The sequence below is a fragment of the Parasteatoda tepidariorum genome, chromosome 4, assembly GCF_043381705.1.
Source record: "Parasteatoda tepidariorum isolate YZ-2023 chromosome 4, CAS_Ptep_4.0, whole genome shotgun sequence".
Lineage (NCBI taxonomy): Eukaryota > Metazoa > Arthropoda > Arachnida > Araneae > Theridiidae > Parasteatoda > Parasteatoda tepidariorum.
In genome coordinates, this window is record NC_092207.1 from 34,485,233 (window position 1) to 34,489,960 (window position 4,728).

At 33.5% G+C, this 4,728-nt stretch overlaps 1 pseudogene; it reads left to right on the top strand.

Moving 5' to 3' along the window:
• The first annotated feature begins 3,010 nt into the window (after positions 1-3,010).
• Positions 3,011-4,728, top strand: LOC107447441 (cAMP-dependent protein kinase catalytic subunit alpha pseudogene; annotated as a pseudogene).

Genomic DNA, 4,728 nt, shown 5'->3' on the forward strand with positions numbered 1-4,728 from the left:
TTTTCATAGATGAAGGCTGACATGGACTATAACTTAACTACTATCCCAACATTGGTGTCCCGGACGTGATGTGAGCACGCCAACGTTGGAAGAAAACGTCCACTATAATTTGAACACGCCTGATTCGATGGATGGTCCACATTGAACAGTTGACTTGCTACTTGTGACTGCGACATTGTCCTCCTCACGCTGTTGCTTCTCAGTCTCGATCACAAACAACGTATACACTCGACTGCTAAAGGCAACACAGGGGCGACAACAGCAGTGAACTTAATACAGCTCTCACGATCAACACTAAAAAAGTACGGTGATCCTAATACAGCTCTCTGGACTTCTCACAAACAGCATTGAATCAACTAGTTGTATCCGTTCATCGAATTCTATCACAGATATAGTTCTGTTGGGGTAGTACCGTAGTGTAACTACCACTACAAAAATATAATTCCAATCGACTAGTATATAACACATGTTAACTCGATTTCTACGGTGGGGTACCTTTTCATAGAAGAAGGTTGACAGGGTCGATAACTACTATCCGAACACCCAACTTCCTTACTAGTGATTCATTACATTTCGAGAACGTTTTTGTTTCTTCCTTGCTTAAGTGTTTACATTTACTGTGTATGCTTTTTAGACTTCATTCTTGATAAGGATTTTCAAAATATGTATTAAGGGCGGTAATTACGAAATATCTTGCATTTGTATTAAATAACAGGTAAAGAACTAAAATATTGCTAAAAATTCTTTCCTGAAAACCAATTGTTCTAAATGAAAAAGAAAAATCTATTAATTTAACAGAAATGCAAAATGTCAAAAAAGAATCGAAACATAAAAATGAACGTGAAGAAATTTTTTTCTTCGAAACAAATTTAATGAATTATTTGTTAAACACTTTGAAGTACCAAAACAAAAATAAATATTTCCGGTAATTATCGGTTTAAGGAGACCAAGGAGACAGTACAAATCGCGATACTGTTATTGACGATGTGCTGATTAATTAACTGTGGTAAAAATAAAATAAAGGAAACTACTGGTATTCTGTGACTAGGTAATAGATACCAAATATACTAATATAACTACGAAATATAGTTTCTGCGATATTAAGTTTTTTCACGACCTTCTTTAATGGATAAGTATTTTATTTTCTCACAGTTAATCGTCAGATCAGTTGCAGCTTGAAGATTTAAGACAATATTAAATCCGCAAAAAAATAAAAATAAAATTGCATAAGTTTTTTTTTCTTCGGAGACAAAATAGTCATAGAAGACAAGAAAATCAAAATGTTTAAATTTGTAACATATCAGATGTATTTATGAAAAAGCTATTAAACTAGAATGAAAATTTCTGCAGTTTTCAATTATATATGAGTAGGACGGACCACAAAGTCCTCCTAGTACCTATAACAAATCTATACCTCTAGTGGTGGCTGGGTAAGCCTGGCTGGTAGGGCACTGGGCCTATGTTCAAGAAGTCGTGGGTTCGATCCCTGCCCGCCGAAGACTTCCCGTGTAGTAAATGGTGACTGATTCAAGCTAAATCTTTCGAGTCTCAAAGTCCTCCATATTCAAATAACAGATCAATACCTCTGGGGGTACTGAATTGGAGATTGATCGTTCTTTGAATCAGGACACAATTACGATCTGTGGATGAATGAATGGGTCCGCCCTATAAACGGGTGTGACGTATGGGTATGGCAGAAGACAAATTCTTGGTCATAGATGGTGCCACTGGAAAGCAAGAACAATAGCACCCCCTCTGCCTATATGGCATACGTCAACAATCTCTAGTGGTACTGAATTGAAGATTGATCGTTCTCTGGTTCAGGTAAAAATTACGATCTGAGAATGAATAAATGGGTCCGCCCTGTAAAACGGACTGTAACGTGTGTGTGGCTGAAATAGTATTCTTGACCCTAAATGGAGCCACTGAAAAACAAGAAGCTCACCCTCTGTCTTAAAATTGCTTGGTTTCCCAGGTAGGCTTGCTGGCATGGACAAGTGGCATAGAAGCACCAACAACTGTTTCTTTAATGAGTAAAAATATAGAAATTTGTGAAGGTTCAAAAAGAAGACAATCCATCCAAAGTATTAGTCTGTGAAAAAATGTTGAATTTTTTAACATACTTACAAAGTTTTTCGGAAACACAATTGTTTTTTTTTTTCTTTTTCGCATCCATGAATAAGAAATGAATTAAAAGGATCTTCTTCAATGAAACAAATAACTTGGAATAATTAGGAAATGCTGAAAACAATGATATGCTCTTCAATATTTTTACTAACTTAAGTCAAGTTGAAGAAAGAATAGTTTTTGATCTCTATTAAAAATATGATATCTATAAATAAAAATAAATATATAAATAAAAATAATTGTAAAAGTAAAAATTAACAAATCGTAAAAACTTATTAACATCTTAAAATGCGTTGCTGAGAAATATGAATCGCCATCATCAGTTTAAGAGCATTTAAAAAAGCAACGGGTTTTTATTTATTTATTTATTTCATCCTTGCGCTCCAAAATGGCAACAAGAACTCAAACATTTTTAACGTCACTCCACGGCAAGCTTAACTACAAGTTAGATTTATCATTTTCTTTTATTATCTTAATTATAATCGTTTGGTTATTTGTCTTATGTTAGTTCTATGAAACGCGTAAATGTTATTTCTTTAGTGGCGTTGAGTGCTAATGAAGGCAGAAGTACATTTTGCAAAATAAATTACTATTTATTTTTCTCGACATTATAGTTTCGTACTATTATAGTTATTATAGTTTTCGTACTATTTAAAAAATCTCTGAGAGAAATTTTGATATAAATTTGAGATTGGAGATAGATGGTAAAATATTTGAATTTCAAAGCTTTGGTGAGGCCAAACTTGATTATAACCGTTACCATACTTAATACCTAAGTTTCTGATCTAGTTCAGAATTGACTTCTAGCATTTCCATACTTTGTGATTTAATACTGATTAAGTGTGTACTTAAGTTTTATAAGTAAATGAAATTAGGGGAAAAATATTAATAAAAGTTAAGTATTTTTAATTCATGAGGATATATTTGTTTGTACGAAAATGGCAAATACTGAAACAGCTAAAAAAGGAGATGCAGGGGAAAGTATAGAAATGTTTTTAGTAAAAGCAAAGAAAGATTTTGAAGAAAAATTGAGCAAGCCAAGTGTTGATACTATTACAAGTATAGGTGATTTTGACCGAATAAAAACTCTGGGAATAGGCTCCTTTGGTCATGTTATACTAGCTCAGCGCAAATCATCTGAAAACTACTTCGCAATTAAAATTCTTGATAAAGAAAAAATTGTGAAAATGAAACAAATTGAACACGTTTTTGACGAGAAAAATATTTTGCACGCAGTTAGTTTTCCTTTTATTGTAAAGCTAGATTTATGCTTTAAGGATAATACGAATTTGTATATGGTATTAGAATTTGTGCCTGGTGGCGAAATGTTTTCTCGTCTTCGGCGAGTCGGTCATTTCAGTGAAGCTGATTCACGTTTTTATGCTGCACAGATAGTTCTTATATTTGAGTACCTTCACCATTTGGGTCTGATACACAGAGATTTAAAACCGGAAAATTTGTTGATTGATCAGCAAGGCTATGTAAAAATTACTGACTTTGGTTTTGCAAAACAAGTAAAAGGACGAACATGGACTTTTTGTGGAACACCAGAGTACGTTGCACCAGAAATTATTCTCTTCAAAGGTCATAATAAAGCTGCAGATTGGTGGGCCTTTGGCGTGCTTGTGTACGAAATGACTGCTGGACACTCTCCATTTTGCGCCATAGATCCAATGGACACTTATAAAAAAATTGTGGCCGGAAAAGTGGGATTTCCCTCTCACTTTACCTCTGATTTGAAGGATCTTATGACAAACTTGTTACAAGTTGATCTCACTAAAAGATATGGAAATTTGAAAAATGGAGTCAATGACATAAAGAACCACAAATGGTTTTCTACAACTGACTGGACCATGATATTTCAGAAAAAAGTGGAAGCTCCATTTATTCCGAAGTGTAAAGGACCAGGTGATACAACTCATTATGATGATTATGAAGAGGTGGAAATACGCGTATCAACAACGGAAAAATGCGCCAAGCAATTTGTTGACTTTTAGTGTTTAATTCAGACTTTTGTCCAAAAGAAAATTGCTTTTGATTGCATTGTATAGTTTAGTATAACAATGTTTTTATGGTATATGTAGAATAGGGGAGTTTTCCCATATCGTCGACTAGTCTCACCAACTGTAATCGCCAAATCGTCAGAATCCAGTTCATGTTATAGGGATCATTAAAAATATACAGTATGTATATATAAAATAGTTTGGCCACAAATGGCTACATATTTTACCCTTCAAATTAATTTTCATCAATGGAGTTTTTTCCCTCTCAAAACAGAGAGACTGCATTTTGTTAAGTTTTTCTCACATTCGATCGAACGTACCGATATGAATATATTGCTAAAACTTGCATTTTTGCACTTTTCTTGTGTTTTTGCGTTTATCTCTCATTTTTACTAGGGGCGGATATTTATATATTGTCAAAAATACTTGTTACATACTTTTGATAGAAAATGCAAAGATAAATTCTGCCTACTTTTCGTACATTTTTAGAGAAGCATCTGTATTTAATGTAATAAGAGAAGTTTATATACTTCTTTATTAATTAACATGAGAGTTTACACTTAGGTAATGTTTGTATTGTACTGTCCGGACATTAAAA